Here is an 18,163-nt window from a genome sequence, read left to right as displayed (position 1 = left end):
TTGACCTACTTTGTATTGCTTTTATTGTATTTAGGTATGGGCCTTGTTTCCTTGAGTCCTCCAAGACTTTTATAAGGAGGGAGTGTTGAATTTTTCAAAAACTTTTTCAGCATCTAGTAAGATAATCATGCTTTTTATTTTCTTTCAGTTTTTAAATGGGGGATTACATTGATAGATTTTCATATGTTGAGCCATTCCTAAATCCCCTGGATGAAGTCTACTTGATCATGATGGATGATGTTTTTGATGTGTTCTTGTATTCTGTTTGGGAGTATTTTTGCATTAATGTTCATCAGGTAAATTGGTCTGAAATTCTCATGTTTTTTTTGACTCCTTTGTGTGGTTTATCAGGGTTACTGTGAGTCATACAATGAGTTTGGTAATATTCCTTCTCTTTCTATTTTGTTGAATAATTTGAGGAGTATTGGTATTAGCTTTCCTTTGAAAGTCTGGTAGTAAAACCATCTGTCCCTAAGCTTTGGTTGGGAGACTTTTAATGACTGCATCTATTTCCTTAGGAGATATAGGTATATTTAAATGGTTTATCTGTTTTTTTTTAAACTTTGGTAAGTGGTATCTATTAAGGAAATTGTTCATTTCATTTATATTTTCCAATTTTGAAGAGTACAGGTTTTTTGAAGTGAGACCTAATGATTCTTTTGGATTTCCTTTGTATCTGTTGTCATGTCCCCCTTTTCATTTCTGATTTTGTTAATTTGCATATTCTCTTTCTGCTTTTTAGTTAGTTTGATTAAGAGGTTGCCTATCTTGTTGACTGTCTCAAAGAACTAGCTGTTGATTAGTTCCATCAATTCTTTGTATTGTTCTCTTTGTTTCTACATTTTTCAGGCTTCTTGTATGCCTATGGGTATCTCTTTTTTTAGGTTAGGGAAGTTTTCTTCTATGATTTTGTTGAAGATATGTACTGGTCCTTTGAGCTGGGAGTCTTCACTCTCTTCTATACCTATTATCCTTAGGTTTGATCTTCTCATTGAGTCCTGGATTTCCTGTATGTTTTGGACCAGTAGCTTTTTCCGCTTTACATTATCTTTGACAGTTGAGTCAATGATTTCTATGGAATCTTCTGCTCCTGAGATTCTCTCTTCCATCTCTTGTATTCTGTTGGTAAAGCTTGTATCTACAGCTCCTTGTCTCTTCTTTTGGTTTTCTATATCCAGGGTTGTTTCCATGTGTTCTTTCTTGATTGCTTCTATTTCCATTTTTAATTCTTTCCACTGTTTGATTGTGTTTTCCTGGAATTCTTTCAGGGATTTTTGTGTCTCCTCTCTATGGGCTTCTACTTGTTTATTTATGTTTTCCTGGAATTCTTTCAGGCATTTTTGCGATTCCTCTCTGTAGGCTTCTACTTGTTCTCTAAGGGAGTTCATCATGTCTTTCTTGAAGTTCTCCAGCATCATGGTCATATATGATTTTGAATCTAGATCTTGCTTTTCTGGTGTGTTTGGATATTCCATGTTTGTTTTGATGGGAGAATTGGGCTCCGATGGTGCCATGTAGTCTTGGTTTCTGTTGCTTGGGTTCCTGCGCTTGCCTCTCGCCATCAAATTATCTCTAGTGTTACTTTGTTCTGCTATTTCTGACAGTGGCTAAACTGTCCTATAGGCCTGTGTGTCAGGAGTGCTGTAGACCTGTTTTCCTCTCTTTCAGTCAGTTATGGGGACAGAGTGTTCTGCTTTCGGGCGTGTAGTTTTTTCCTTTCTTAGGTCTTCAGCTGTTCCTGTGGACCTGTGCCTTGAGTTCACCAGGCAGGTCACTTGAACAGAAAAGTTGGTCTTACCTGTGGTCCCGAGGCTCAAGTTCCTTTCAAAGTGCTGCCCACGGGCTCTCCGCCGGCAGCGACTTAACGGGAGGGATCTGCACCACCTTCCGGGGAGCCTCCGTGCACCAGGGTTCCAGATGGATTCTGGTGCTTTCCTCTGGAATCAGTAATGTGTGCAGAGAGCAGTCTCTTCTGGTTTCGCAGGCGTGTCTGCCTCTCTGAAGGTTTAGCTCTCCCTCCCACGGGATTTGGGTGCAGAGAACTGTTTATCTGGTCTGTTTCCTTCAGGTTCAAGCGGTGTCTCAGGCAGGGCTCCTGCAAGCTCCTGGGCCCTCCCCACAGGAACCCAGGGGCCTTGTACAGTTCCTCTTGGGCCAGGGATGTGGGCAGGGGTGGGCAGTGTTGGTGGTCTCTTCCGGCTCTGCAGCTTCAGGAGTGCCCACCTGACCAGGCGGTAAGGTCTGTCTCCCACGGGGTCTGGGAGCAGAGAGCTGCTGCGGACCGGGATCCGCGGGTGTGGGCTGTTTATTTTCTTATACTGGCTTTTAGCCATCTGGTTATCCCTGGAGCTGACAGGTCACTGGGGATGCAGACAGAATTGTGGCCTCAACAATAGGACAATAGAGCTCAGTGGATGGGGCACAGCTCACCTTTGCTGGATTTGCCCCACACAGAACCAGACCCTGCTCTTTATTTTAAGAGCTTTAATCAATTGTTATTGTTTTTTCCCCCTGCATGTTAGCTAGCAGTCAGCCAGGGTTAGCAACATGTATGAATATGCATGAATATGACAGACTGTATCTAAAATTTAGCTTTACCATATCACTTAAGGTGGTCTGTGAGCTTAGAAGAAACTAAATAAACTAATTTAAGGCAAACAAAAAAATCTTAATTGCATAAGGTGGAGCTGGTCAAGATACAGTGAGAATCGTGTGGGTTGTTGTGTGACGGTTACCTGGCCCGGGACTCAGCGGACTAGGCTTTTACTTCGGTCCACAGCTAAATACTGTATGGTTTTAAGAATGCTATTTTTACTGTTTAATTCTGGAATATTTAAGATCTAATTTCAAAGTTTCTTTCTCTCTTAAAATGTTGATTCTGCAAGTTAAGTTGTGAAGAAGACTAGATGAGGTATATGACAGTTCCATTTCTTTTGAGAGAGAACAGTTTCATTCCTTTTGAGGCTAGTACCAGGGGAGTGGGCATCATCTAGTGGATAGAGAAGGATGCAATGGCTTATTTAAACATTATCAATGACCTGCAGGTTGACCTGAGGGAAATTAAGTTCTATCTGTGCTTCAGTTCCCTTATGGTTCCAAGAGAAAAATTTTCTCATACCACAAGAGGTTGTTTCCAAAGGATGACATTTTCTTGAAAGGATGAGAGCTATAAGGGCTATATGATGAGTTACCATTAAGAATTTCTATGAAAATGACCCCAAATTATATTATCATACTCTAGGACAGTTAACATATTACTTATTTCCCATAAAACATCCCAGGGCTATAATGGTGGCCAGTGCTCTGAAGTGATAGTTTTTGCTAGAAAGAAACATCTAAGGGTTATTAGGAAGCACAATATTGAACACACTTCCAGTAACACACCCAGCATTGAACTCTGCTCATCTTTTAACACAGTCTTTCCACTGTGTGCTTTACAAATAGGATGGGGACTAACCTTTGTTCTGTAAACTTCCCACCTAATTCTTCTGCACACAGTCTGTCTTCAGCAACATAGTTTGCAACTGTGAGCAGCTAATTCATGGACAGTGACTCTTCTGATTAAGTCTTAACCATGTACCTGCTGCTTTGGTACTGGAGAACTAGAGTCTTAACTGCCATTGTCATATTGACGTGTGCCAAGTCATGCACCTTGCTGTTAGCAACATTGACTTTATAGTTGTAACCCACAATGTTTTTGAGACTGATAAAAGTCATATTCCAAATTAAGAAATAGCTAAAGTTCTTTGGATAATTATTTAAATATAGGTTTTTACATTTTAATTCCTCCTCCTCCTCCTCCTCCTCCTCCTCCTCCTCCTCCGCCTCATTGTTTTATGTGCATATACATGTGTGTGGAGGCCAAAGGAACAATTTAGGAGTGTTGGTTCTCCTTTCACCTTTCAGGTTCCTGGGATCAAACTCAGGTTGTGAGGCCCAGAAGCAAGCTCCTTCAGCTAATGAGTTATTTTGCCAGCCCAATTTAAGCATATCTTAAAAAACTCTGTGTCTAATGGGAGAAACCCTTTGGTCCTGCCAAGGCTGGATGCTCCCCACTCCCCCAGTGTAGGGAATGTCGGGTGGAGAGGCAGGAAGGGGTGGGTGGTTGGGGAGGGGGAATACCCTCATATAAGAAGGGAGAAGGGGCATAGGATGGGAGGCCTGTGGACTGGAAACCAGGAAAGGGAATAACATTTGAAATGTAAATAAAAATATTCAATAAAAATAAATAAAAGTTCAAATACCCCCCCCCAAAAAAAAAACACCACCATACTGTCTTTCGATGGCTTCTGACCTGCACGTCTGCATCTCTTTCACTGAGGATGTCATGAGAATACTAGTTAAGGGGATGAGATGGCGCTTTCTTGTCATAGTCCCCCCCTTTCCTATTATGCAGGTTCTGTTGGTTTCTGAGGATGGGAAGAGGAACATCTTGACTAGGGACTCAGCTAGTTCCCTCTACTTCATGAAGATCTGTGTCATATCAAGACACATCCCCTAGAGTCAGTCTCTACGTCACAGGATCATCGTGAAGGAATTTAAACAGCATATACCTGCAGAGACTATGCCAAGTGCCTCCTGTCGCAGAGGGGCTGCCTGAGACTTGTTCTAGTGAGTGAAAAGAATGAATCGTTCCCAAGGAGATAGTGAAAACACCAGATTGACGGCAGAACCTGTGCAGTGTAGTGTTAGGTGTCCACACGGATAGGTGTCTGTCTGCACGGATAGGTGTCCATGTGGGGCTATGAATGTCATGCTGACCCTACCCTAAAGAACACGGAGATGATATGAGTGGTAGCAGATAGCCTTAGCATGGATGATATGGACACGTTCATACCTGTTGGTGTATACGTGTGTGTGTGTGTGTGTGTGTGTGTGTGTGTGTGCCTACATGTGTGTGCATGCACATGTGTGGACGTGTGTGTATTTACATTGTCTACTTAGATGTGTCTTCATATCTATTGCCCAAATGTTCCCCTTTGTCCTTAGGCTTTTTCAGATTCCATAGAACAAGGAAGAGAAATAGAAGAAAAGGACATGTTGATGCGCCAGCTTCTGTGGTTCTCTACCCCCAACCCCCAACCCCTCTGCTGCTGATGCAGGGAGCTGAAAAGGGATACCTGAGGTAGCTTGTGACAGAAAGGTCTGTGGTTCAGGAAGAAGGTAATGATGAATGGCTTTTCTGTGGGACAGCAAGGGAAATCGATATTTCCTGAGGGTGTGCAGGATGATGGGGAGGACAAAGGGATGATGGAGAAAGGAATGCTCCCTCCCCACTCATTTAGGCCAATTCACAGAGCAGAGGAGACAGTGGCAAGGAGACAGAAATGAGGCATCTGAAATGTCAAAAAGCAGAGAGGCTTCTGCTTGTCACCTGGCTGTCCTGTATGAGGCTGTACCTTCAGGGCTGATGGCTGCAGTGGCTCTGTCAGGTTCCCTGTCACAGAGGGGCTGGCCAAAGACTCCTGTCTTCAGTCTTTGTGCCTCATTTATGAAAAAAAATATGAAAAGAATTCATCATTCTCAAGGAAATAGACTATCTCTCAAAACTGCCATTGGATACAGTAACTTACATGAATGGGGCGAATGTCTGGATTTGGTTTTAGAGGGAGACATGTGTCAGATCTCACAGAACTGGAGGAGAAAAAAGGCTACTGTGAGTCAGAGCCAAGGATCTCACATGTGTATGAGCAGCATCATATAGAAACATGTCACATGCCTAACGTATCCACACAACATGGAGCATGTTTAGTATTTGAACATTGTTTCCATTTATAGTGTTGAACTTGCCTCATGTTTATCAAGTTGAAACAAATTTCATTTGATTATCATCCATCAAGGGATGGTATTTGACATCTTTCTAGCTGGAAAACGATGGGTCTCTTGGTATTAGAGTGAGAAAAAGAATGAACTTCTCCAGGGAGAACTGAGGAAACCCTCAACCTGAGCACGGGGGCTTTGTTCTTTTATGATGAGCTGCTGGCTGCTAGCTTGATTGTTCTTCTTGCATATTCTTTTAGACCATCAAATGGGGGTCACCACACTCTTAACACTGAGAAACGAAGAAAAACCGAGAGAGGAATACAAGGAGGCCAGGGAAGGAAGCTATACCATATATCTTGCTTGTGTCTAATTTAATAATGAAACTTCTAGTTATGTGTGTAGGTGGCGCATGGACAAGACCCTGGTTAAATTCAGGCAAAGTCCCTAGAGTGCAAAATCATGTGAATTCTCATCTAAAACAGAGAATAAATTTACTTGTTTTATGGATTAGGAAATTTCTTTTCTGACTAGAAATCTCTTTTTCAGCTGTGGGGGAGAAGAAAAAAATCTAAGAACTATTGTGGAAAAATGACAGCATTGTACTCTTTGTTTTGAGGTGAAAGAGAAAACTAATGTTTTAAACATATGCAACGCAGGAAAAACGTGGTATTTTAAAGTGAATCACTGCAAGATTTAATCATCGCTAATCTAGAACACAATAAATTCTGAAAGGCTCCCTGCTGCTGAGTCTGCTTAGCTTAGGATTTACTACCTTTTATTATCCTTAGAGAGTAGGAAGTCTGAATAAATTACCTCCAGTTTCAAGGCCTCCATTTTCCAGCATGTTCTGCTTCCTTCTAATTGCTCTTAGAAGAGAGATAAATAAGTTATTTGGATGTTTATGTTGTATGGTACACATTCTCTTCAGAGAACCGACGTGCCATGTGGCATCGCACTGTGTGTCTTGAAGTTTGTGTGAGTTCAATGTACTTGCACAATACTGTGCCTGACAGTTTGACAGTGGGAGGTCAATAAACATCACTGACTACATATTTAAGAAGTTCAGTCAGTCTGCACTTTTGGTTAAATCCCTGTCATGACTCCATGGAAGTGGGGTGTTATGTGAGCAGTGACAGAGATTCACAGGGCAAGTCTTTGTCTGCTGCAGAGACATGCTTTCTGGGGTGTAGTAGAGTGCTGGGAAGTCACAACCTGGGCCTGTGGCTCTGACAGGACATTGCACAAAAGCTTCCCTCAGTATTAGTGTGCAATTCCTGTTCGTGCACACACAATCCTATGTGTGCCACATCAGCTGTCAGCGACAGGAGTGTTAGCAAGAACATTAGTTGTCAAACCCTTTCTGAGGTATAGTTAGGCTGGGCTAAGGAAGGAAGGTGGGGATGGGTCCACTAATTAACAGTCAGCACTGGCCCTCTTGAGGGGGTGTGTGGTATTGTAGGAACAGAATTAGTGCAATCCTGCAGACAAAACCAGAACATGGATGCCCAGTCATTTTGTCATGAGTATGAATGGACACATGCGTTTACACTTCTAAGTCTTAGCACTGTGGCAGGTTGTATTCTGAGGACTGGAGGCTTCAGGAGATAGGTAAGCATTTATGTGGGGTTCTTATGCAAATCCTACAGGCTGGCTCAGGGAGCCATCGGGGTTCTGGTGCAAATGGCTCCAGAAGTAGGGCCCCAAGAGCATCCAGGTCCGATGCTCCCACCTCTTGATCTCATTATGATTCTCAATCACATCTCACTTCTCCTTAGCTGGTGAGCTTTCTTTATTTCATCACAGCATTGCTTGACTTCTTCCAGCAAAACAAAGCAGAGGTCATGTCCCGTTTGCTTCTGGTGCTCAGTTCCCATCCCTGTGTTGGGCTCTGAGTCAAGTCCATCAAAAACATGAAGTGCCCATCTGAGTGCTGTCACCTCTCAGAACAAGGTCAAGGCCTGGTAGAGGAGGTAGGGTTCCTGCTCATGCCAGCTGGGGCTTCCCTAACTTGCACTGGCCACATGAGTATACTATGAGCTCAGTCTTGAACCCCATGACCTTTCTTGTGGAGACAGCGCCAAGAACGATGGGGTTTTGGGGGAGGAAAGCAGGCTTCCCATCTTACCATGGCTGAGCTTCGAGACAACTCCTCTTTCTTTTCAGGATAATTATGCCTGGATCATCTATTTCTACTTAAAAATTTTATTGTAGTTAAGACACAATAGGAAATCTATGCTTTTATTAAACTTTTTTATTATTTATTTACTTATTTATTGGTTCTTTGAGAATTTTAGATAATGTATTTTAGTCATATTTGTCCTGCTCTCAATCCATCCTAGATCTACCCTATTCTCAATCTACCCAACTTTGTGACATTTTAAATTTTTCATCTATTAAGTTCTGTTTGTGTTTCCGTATGTTCCATAGATGTGTGGCCTTGTACTGGAGCATGGTTGGTTTCTCAAGTGCAATATTTTTTTTATTACTTTTATTTTTTTACAGTCCAGTCATTGCCCCGTCCTGGTCCACCCTCCCACAGCTCCTCATCTCATTCCTTCTCCCCCTGTCTTCAAGTGGATGTCTTCCCCCTACCCCCTGCCAGGCCTTCCTATTTCCTGGGGTCCTAGGTCTCTTGAGGGTTAGGCACATCTTCTCTCCTTGAGGCCAGACCAGGCAATCCTCTGCTATATGTGTGTCAGGGGCCTCACACAAGTTCATGTGTGCTTCCTGGTTGGTGGCTCAGTGTCTGGGAGCTCCCAGAGGTTCAGGTTGGTTGAGACTGCTGGTCTTCCTATGGAGTTATCTTCCTCCTCAGCTTTTTCCAGCCTTTTCCTAGTTGATTTCTTCTCCCTCTCAAGTGGAATTGAAGCATCCTCACTTGGCAAGGGCAAAATTCTTAAAGGAAACTGATTCTCCATCTCTCAGGAGCTTGATTAATGGCCAGTAGCCTCATGTTTGCCTCATGTCCGCTTCCCCTTTCCATGTTGAGATTTGATTTGGCTTGAGCTTGCACAGGGCTCATGTATTCTCACTGCCTGACTTAGTCAGGGTTTCTATTCCCACACAAAACATCATGACCAAGAAGCAAGTTGGGGAGGAAAGGGTTTACTCAGCTTACACTTGGACATTGCTGTTCATCACCAAAGGAAGTCAGGACTGGAACTCAAGCAGGTCAGGAAGCAGGAGCTGATGCAGAGACCATGGGGGGATGTTACTTACTGCCCTGCTTCCCCTGGCTTGATCAGCTTGCTCTCTTATAGAACCTAGAACTACCAGCTCAGGGATGGCACCACCCACTATGGGTCCTCTCACCCTTGGTCACTAATTGAGAAAATGTCCTACAGCTGGATCTCATGGAGGCATTTTCTCAAGGGAGGCTCCTTTCCTTGTGATGACTCCAGCTTGTGTCAGGTTGACACACAAAACCAGCCAGTACACTGCCGCAATCTCTGTGAATCCATATGTGCCACTGCCCTGTTATATCTTGAGGACACTTTCACTCTATCCATCCATTGACAATGAGTCTCACGGTCATTCTGCTCCTTCTCCTACAGTGATTTTAAGTGTGTATCTTTTAATTAAAACCTCCCCATTATATCTGAATTAGTTGATTGTCTTATGTACAGCTGACCCATTGGGCCCTTTCTATGAAATAAGACAGTGATCAAAGAGATATCCAGGCTTAGTGTGGACTCTTACAAGGAGGGAGGGGGAAAATGTCTTGACTTGGAACTCAGGCTTCTTTGAGATGAAATCACTGGACTCTTCTCCTGGGCTTAGAACCTGTAAGTAAAGGTTGGCATGGCTGAGGGCATGGAAGGACATGGTATACTGGATATTTGTAGGATGGTCGTTTCAGCCCTCTGCTTCCTCAAGTATATACCTCAGAAATCTTCAGTGCTTCAGATGCACTGTTCTCTGAGACAGTGTGCCATCATAAATGACAGAGTTGATGTTGGTGGCTTTCAGCTAGGTTCTTAAATGTCATCAGCCTGTGATTTGAACCCAGTCCCTGAGAGCTTGTGGGCTTCCTCTTGCAGCTGGAATATAACCTAGGAAACTCCAAATCCCTTCGCTCAGAATCTGGTTAAGTTGTTGACATCCCTTGATTGAAGCTAACACAACCGGGCACTCTACGATTATCTTCCCACAAAGGTGAGGAGACTAATGCTTTCTGTTCACCAGATAATGAATGCCTTGCAGTGGTGGTGGGTGGCAAGAGCTCAGAATATTTATGAAACTTCTTGATTGACTTATACATTTATTCTCAAGTGACAATTCCAGCTTTGCATAAGACAGCCAGATAACTATTTAAGGTAACACCTTATTTTTGGAAATGTTATTTTTTCTACCTAAAAGGGTAAGAGACTTTACTGGCAGTTTCAGTTTTTCCTTCCATTCCTAGAGAACTTTGTCAACACGAGGATGACTTGACAGAGGAAACTTTCAATGAGGACTGCAGAGTGCCACTGGATTTCAGAGCTGCATGAGATCTTGGAGTAACCTCTTCTCACTACTGTGATTGAACCCAAGGTGAAGTGCAGACAGGAGACAGGTGAGTTGGTTCCTCTCAGGTCACCCTGGATGTACCTGGAAGACCAACAGAGAAAATGCCTCTTCCCATGGGTCACTCAGATTCTTGATATGCATTTCCAGTACTACTGAAGGAGATTGCTTCCTGGAGACATTGAAATGATCTGGCTTTCCCTTCCTGTTTGTCTGTACTTCCCAGGAATAACTGGAGAATGTCTCAGGAATATAGCATCCTGGGAAGAGGAGGGGCTGGCCAGCAGGCTGGTATGTATTCTAATGTTTTTTAGAGACAGGATGCTATAGATGCTTTAGTTTTGTGGTCATATTATATGGTACATAAAATCTTGAGGGAATGGCTTTATAGAAACAGTAGGACATATGCAGAGTAAAATCACTCACTCTGGACAACTCTTTTGAACCTTGGGGCCTGGCTGTTTCTGATTGTTGCCTGTCTGTAAACAAAATGACCCTGGTTTGTGACACTGCGGCATGGGGGGAGGGGGCATTCTCTCTCACAAGACTTAGGCACAGGGTAGCCAGGAGACATTGTTTGCCTCATACTTACTGTTTTCTTCTGCTTCTTCCTTCAGGGTTTTTCAGTGTGTATTAAATCCAGGCCTTATTAAACAGGGTCTAAAGATTTCTAAGGAACAGAGAAAGCTGCTCCTGGTGTCAGCAGGACAGGTCTCATGGCTTGTGAAACGCTCATGGAGGTTTTTACAGATACACTGTTCAGTAGAAAGCACCTACAGCTTTCACTGTGCCCCTCAAAGGAATCTTGACACTTGTAGGCTGCCCCAACTAGGACAAGTGGAGCAAGCTCTGCTCATTTCAGACCTGCAATCAGGGAGCTTTCATATTAAGTATTGGCCGTCTGTCTGCCCTTGTGTAAGGCTGATAGGTTTTTGCAGCAATTTCTATGAAGGAGACGTTTATTATCTCAGATGGGATGTCCCAGGTAGTGATTCTCCACCTTCCTGGTCCTCTGATCCTTTACTACAGTTCCTCATGTTGTGATGACCATAAACTTATTCCATTGCTACTTCACAACTGTAACTTTGCTACTATAATGAGCCACAATGTAAGTATCTGATATGCAGGCTATCTGGTATGTGACTCCTAAAGGGGTTGTGACCCACAGGTTGAGAACCACTGCCCTCCAGCTGCTCTCTGCTGCACTGGTGTCTGTTTGTCTTATTTCCTACTGTCCCCAAGGCAGCGGGTGTTATTTTCCATAAAGGAAGCACTGCCAGGAAAGGGTAGAGTTTCCTACCTCTGGATGTCTGGGTTATGAACAACGTCTACTGTTAGGAACAATGCTGGGTTCTCCTGCCTGTGCTGGGTGCTCTTAAGGAATCAGGAGGTTGCCCCATTCTCCTGCCATCAGCAGGAAGGAAGGAAGAGCATTCCTGCACCTACTCTGAACATGGATCTGTGGGATCCTTGCTACCACGAGACTTATTTGCTCCAATAATGTACTTTTCAAGCAGCTTCGCCAGTTGCCTTACAGAGTGCAGGACAAGGAAGTAGACGATGACTGGTTTGTACTTGAAAATGTTAGATAACTTCCGGATTCCAGATTTAGAGTTCACTTTAGAAGCTCTGGCCTCAATTCAAACAGATGAGTCAGAGACATGAAGCTCTGGTCTTGGCATTGGTTTGCTTACCACCTAAGAATCCTTTCAAAGTTATCTTGCTTTTTCCAGAATTTAAATATAAATTAGTGTCTTAAAAAATCCACATGGATATTTTAGGAGCTACCAGGGAGTACATAAAATATAAAATGTTTCTTAGCTATTTCAATCAATTAATTAACCAGTCAATTAACCAATCAATGGCTCTTTGTTGATAAACTACTATTTACTGGGATAACATGGTAAGACAGATTTTCTTCCCACAAGGAGTCAGGAGGTATCCAGGAGACACATAAAACCACACATAGATAGGGTAATTTTAGATGCCGAAGGCTATGAGCTGGTCAGAGTTCTTGGTCACACACTACATGGATCAGAACTTTGATTAATTTAAACAGGAAAAGGATTTCTAGAGCAAATGAGTAATATTATAGCATCACATGGAAGCCTTGGTCATGAGTGAGGACAGGCAAGGTGCAGCCAAGACTCTACTGCAGAAATAGTGCAGGTGGCTTCTCTGACCATAGGCTGCTCCATCACTCAACCCGACCTTTGCCAGCCCAGGCACCTTTATTTAAGAATGGCCCCTCCAGAGTTCAGGGAAGTATTGGTCAGGCTTAGCTCACATCTAACATTCGACTGGAAGTATGGAGGGAACAACCCCTTCATCACAGTGCTTGAGATGCAGGGCTGCTGGACATGTCACTCAATAGACAGACAGCAATGAAGAAAGGCATAGAGAATCACAGGGGGCTTTTCCAAATGGACAATACTGGAACTGAGGTCCAAAGAATGAGAAACAGAGACTGAGCCTAATGGAAAATATTCTGACTGAAATGTTCCAACAGAAGAGACTCTTCTAGAGAAAGAAGCAGTGGGAACAAGTAAGTCAGATAAAAAAGGATGGATAGATCGAAACTCTAGTTATACTTTCAAATTCCAGCAATAGGTCATGTTTTCAGTCCGTGATAGAAACCATTGTAGGTTTGCTTATATGTTTCTGTGTTTGAAAGGGAAACAGTAACTTAACAGGCTCTCAGACCACTATGTCTTTACTAAAGTTAATTAATTTTGTTGTGATTATGAGTTCTGGTATGAACAAGCCACAGCAAATATGTGGCCATCATAGGACAACTTTTTGGGAGTCAGTTCTCTCCTTCTACCTTTTTTCTTCCTGAGACAGAGTCAGTATCTCTCTTGCTTCTGCTCCATGCTGTGTCCTCTAGGCTAGCTAGCCCAAGAACTTCTAGCTGATTCTCCTGTCTGTGTCTCCCATTGTACTGTAGGAGTGCTGGGATTGCAGATGTATACCACCACATCTGGTTTTTACATGAGCTCCTGAGACCAAACTTAGGCTTGTCTGCCAAGTGGTTTTACCTGCTGAGCCATCTCCTGAACCCTAAACCAATTGTGTCTTAGTAAGGTGTCCACTGGTGCACACGGGGATCAGGCCATTAAGGCTGTGCAGGAACATCATGACATGCTGTAGCAAAGAAGATGAAAAAAAAAAATGGTTAGCTTGTGGAAGATAAAAAATCCCATGGAAGCTGGGGGAGGTGGGAAACATGATGATAACAAGTATAAAGAATATAGACATGGCATAGTGGAGTGACAGTGTAGCATGGCAGCCATCAGCCAGGTGACAGCATAGAGGCAGCACTGTGTGGAGAAGACTCAGTCATACTTTTACTTTAAGAAGAAAAACAATAAACTAGAAAATATCATCCTGAGTGAGGCAACCCAATCACAGAAAAACACACATGGTATGCACTCACTGATAAGTGGATATTAGCCCAAATGCTCAATTACCCAAGATACAATCCACAGACCTCATGAAGCTCAAGAAGGACGTCCAAAGTGCGAATGCTTCACTCCTTCTTAAAAGGAGGAACAAAAGTATTCATAGGAGGGGATATGGAGACAAAGTTTGGATCAGAGACTGAAAGAACAGCCATTTAGAGCCTGCCCCACATGTGGCTCATGAATATATACATCCACCAAGGCTAGATAAGATTGTTGAAGCTAAGAAGTGCATGCTGACAGGATCCTGATATAGCTGTCCCCTGAGAAGCACAGCCAGAGCATGACAAATACAGAGGTGAATGCTAGCAGCAAACCACTGAACTGAGAACAGGACCTCTGTTGGAGGAATAGAGAAAGGATTGAAAGAGTTGAAGGGGCTTTCAACCCCATAAGAACGACAATGCCAATCAACCAGAGCTCCCTGGGATTAAATCACTACCCAAAGACTATACATGGACTGACCCAGGGCTCTAACTGCATATGTAGCAGAGGATGGCCTTGTTGGGCACCAATGGAAGGAGAAGCCTTTGGTCCTGCCAAGGCTGGAACCCCCAGTGTAGGGGAATGTGGGGGTGTGTGGGAAGGGGTGAATGGGGAGAGAAACACCTTTATAGAAGAAGGGGAGGGGTATGGCATAGGAGGCTTATGTCTGGGAAACCGGGAAAGGGAATAACATTTGAAATGTAAATAAAAAATATCCAATAAAAGAAAAAAAACAAATAATAATAACAACAACAAAAGAAAGAAAGAAAAAAAGAAAAGAAAGGAAAGGGAAAAAAGCTTACTAGGCTGACAGTTTGGAGCTTCAAAGTTGAAATCAGGTGAACACAGGCAGAGTCCTGAGCCATATTATTGGAATAGAAGAGGGATGATGTCTCAGCCTTTTGGATAGGATTGTGTGCAAATCAAGGATGGTGAGGTTCCTCTTTCAGAAGCACAGTTGTCACTCTAGCAGAGAAGCCAACTGGGACGCAGCTCCACTGGATGTGGAAGTGAAGAAGTCCAGATGGTGGCAGCAGAGGATATAGTTATGGATACATGGGAGTGGAGAATTGGGGCCAGAAGTGTAGAAGTTTGCTTTAAAGGAAAAGGGGGTGGGGCTAGATACCAAAACCAAATGCTCTTAAAGGAGCAGGCTCCATAATTCATACTACACACATTGAGTTCCTTTCGCTAGAGCTATTTGGAATTCATGTCATTATATTTATATCTTTTCAAATTCACAAGAATGACTAAGATATTATGATACCAGCTTTTTAATGTGCCCTTTTGGATGTCTTCGATATGTGGTGGTTGCCCACTCTGGGCAGCCCTATGCCTGCCCCAGGTGGCACCATTTCTTGGTGGAGGTGTTACACTCTTTAAAAGTAAAGAATGGTCCGAACACTCATTGCCCTCTGCTTCCTGACTGTGAATGCTTCAAGAGTAGCTTCTTGAAGCTCCAGCTGCCTTGATTTCCTCTCCATAATGGGCTTTACCCTTGTACTGTGAACCCAAATAAGACCCCTACCCCTTGACTTCCTTGGTCATGGCAATTCATCACAACAACAGGAAAAGAAGCTGAGACAGATGTCAGTAGCCAAAAAGCACCAAATTGTTCCATCCAGCCACTGATTAGCTCTGTGTGCGATGAGGAACTGTTTACTTATTTTAGAAGAATGGAGAGTTGATTAAGGGCCAATCAGACCAAACAGTTGTATTTGTAACATCTTCTTGGTTCCAAGTTATGGAGTTCCTGTAAGCCCTTCAGCAAATGTTCACTTTTATAATCACTCATGGCTGTATACTGAGGTTCATCCCCCTGTAGACCTTGTGTATGTGGCTGGTAACCTAAGAATGACTCTGTTCCCTACTTATGTAAAATATCCCATGCATGGTGATGGTAAGACCCTGGAAGATGTGGCCCCTCTTATCTCAGTGTGGCTCATCAGACTCAGGGATTTCACAACCCAGTCCTGTATCATGTCCCCCAGGCAATAGCACCCTTTCTGGGTCTGTGTACATGTCCTCCTTTTCGGATCCCTCCTGGTTCACCAAAGAAAGTCCTGCAAGATAGCGTCTCGTGGCTTCTTAAAACTTAGCTTTTGATTTCCCTTCCTTTATATCTTGGCAGACTTTTAAGGATTTTAGCATGTTTGCTGTGACCTCTGGACCTGACTTGGTTCCCGTTTGTTTGGATAGTCAGTGGAATACAGCTCTGATTCGTCTGCCTTTGTTTCTTTATGTCTTAGCTTCTGACACAGTGAAGTAGGTATTCAGCATAGTTCGTATTTAAAACTTAATTTAAAAGCAAATTTAGTGTGTTAAATTCTAACCCTGGGTGATTTGGTAATCTAGGGATTAGGACCACTCCTTACTTTTAAGAGACTTTTTTATTTACGTGTGTGTGTGTGTGTGTGTGTGTGTGTGTGTGTGTCTGTATGTGTGCGCATGCATACCACTGCATATGTGCAGAAGGAAGAGATCAACTTGGGGGAGTGGGTTCTGGGAATTCAACACAGGTAACAGGTTTGGCAGAGAGGACCCTTTCTCACTGAGCCATTTTACTACCCTCAGTGTGCCTTTTTAAATATTCAGGATAGTTGATTTTAGAATCTCCCTGATGTGAAATTAAATGAGTCTATTGTTCTCCAAAAGTTGGAAGTGCTCATTCTAGTCATTGATATACAAGAGAACATGTCTAACGGTTTTGTTTTTGTGCTAAATACTATGAAAATAACTAATTTCCACTTCCCTTCTTCTAAATATAGGTCTTAAAACCTGTGTGTTACTGGAAGTGTGTTGAGGGGAAAGCATGGACCTTCTTAGTCCTAACAAAGCTTAGCCTTGACCCAGAAAAAGAAAGAAGCAAGGCCAGTTTTCCAGCTGGTAAATCAGTAACAGGGATCTTGCTGTGTGAAGGATGTATTAAGAAAGGGTGCTGTGTTAATACCTACACAATGACCATGGTAGAGAATTGTGTGTACATGATACAGCTTGGTGAAATAATGAAAGAATGAAGCCTATTTAATGTGCACATTAACAACTGTCATCTAGTGTGTTCAGGCAGGTACTGAAGGACTTTCATGGGAGAGGAGTAGGTTGGGATTAACTAGACTCTCTGAGCCCAGAGCTCATCAATTCAACAGAATGGCTGACCCATGAGCTTCGGGAACCTGCTTGTCTTTACCCTCCTGGGGCTACAGACACATGCTGCTATGGTTGGCTTTTATGTGGATGCTGGGTGTCCTCATGTTGGGAGGTGGGCACTTTACCAACTGAGCCATCTCCCAAACCTATCATTTTTATTATTATTTAAGAATATTTATGTAGCCCAAACAAGTAGCATTTCATTGCAGAGGGTTTTCAGATGCCAAGAAATGAGATAAACTTACTTACTTTAGTATTAATGGAGTGAAATTTGACAGAAGGCCATGCTATCATATGCATCTCCACATGATCAATGAGGTACCTGGCTTTTTGCCTGTCTCTATGGGTTTCTAATAAACTGTGGTGCCAGGAGGAATATTGGCTCTAGTATATGCTTCTCAGATGAAGGAGAAGAGGAGTGGACAGTGTGTAATACAAATGAAGGTGTAGTTTTCTTTTAAAATAACCTTTTATCAACATTGGCCTCCATTAACTGCAGAAGGCTTTAAATACTTTTATTAAATTTGAGGTGTGTGTGTGTGTGTGTGTGTGTGTGTGTGTGTGTGTGTGTGTCTAGTGTGTGTCTAGTGTGTGTGTAGTGTGCACACAAGTCACAGAGCATATGAGGAGGCCAAAGGAGAAGTTGCAGGAGTCAGTTCTTTCCTTCTGCTATGTAGGTTCTTGCTATGAGGCAAGCTTTTTGTCCTGCTGAGCCTTCTCACCAGTCCATGCAGGCTTTGTATTAATTGTGAGAACTCTGGCTATTTAGAAGTCATCCTCCCCCTCCCTCCCTCCCTCCCCCCCTCCCTCCTCCTCCTCCCTCCCCTCCCTCCCTCCCTCCCCCTCCCCCCTCCCTCCCTTCTCTACTTTTCTTGCAGAAGAAAAATATAAGTCTTGCTCTATGGGTTTAGACAGACAAGAAATTTCACTCTAATTTTCAGTGGTATTAGAAACGTAAGAATAACCCATGAGAAGAACACACAAAAAATCTAGGAAGATGTCAGAGAAAAGAGGACAGATAATGAAATCCAGAAAGTAGTAAAGAATCAGAGGTCATGAGTTCGAGAGGGCAGGCGGGTAGAGGGTGGTAGAAACCAAGGGAGTTGGAGTGAGAAGAGAGAGGGTGAGAAAAACAAAGGAAGGAGAAGAAAGGTGTGCTTCACAAAGAGCCAGCACGTTTTATAAAGGAGTGCAACCCATTCTCATTTCACTTTGTATTTTAATTGTTTACATGCACCTGAGATAATCACACATTTTACAAGAAGCTGAAAGGACAGTAGAGGGACATTTTATTTTTCTGA

At 43.0% G+C, this 18,163-nt stretch overlaps 1 protein-coding gene across 3 annotated transcripts in view; it reads left to right on the top strand.

Annotated features, from left to right (window-relative positions):
* The window catches only part of Fbxo15 (F-box protein 15), a 228,638-nt gene that overhangs the window by 102,918 nt on the left and 107,557 nt on the right, over window positions 1-18,163 (top strand). For 2 of the 3 annotated variants that reach the window (XR_004385884.1, XR_004385882.1), the window contains 2 exons: window positions 10,169-10,318; window positions 10,496-10,560. The gene's annotated coding sequence lies outside the window, so the exon portion shown is untranslated. Of the gene's footprint in view, window positions 1-10,168; window positions 10,319-10,495; window positions 10,561-10,886; window positions 10,972-18,163 lie in introns of those variants that run through there. The other variant, XR_004385883.1, reaches the window with a different exon arrangement.

The sequence above is a fragment of the Rattus rattus genome, chromosome 15, assembly GCF_011064425.1.
Source record: "Rattus rattus isolate New Zealand chromosome 15, Rrattus_CSIRO_v1, whole genome shotgun sequence".
In the NCBI taxonomy this organism is placed as follows: Eukaryota; Metazoa; Chordata; class Mammalia; order Rodentia; family Muridae; genus Rattus; species Rattus rattus.
This window is presented reverse-complemented; position numbering and strand designations above follow the sequence as displayed.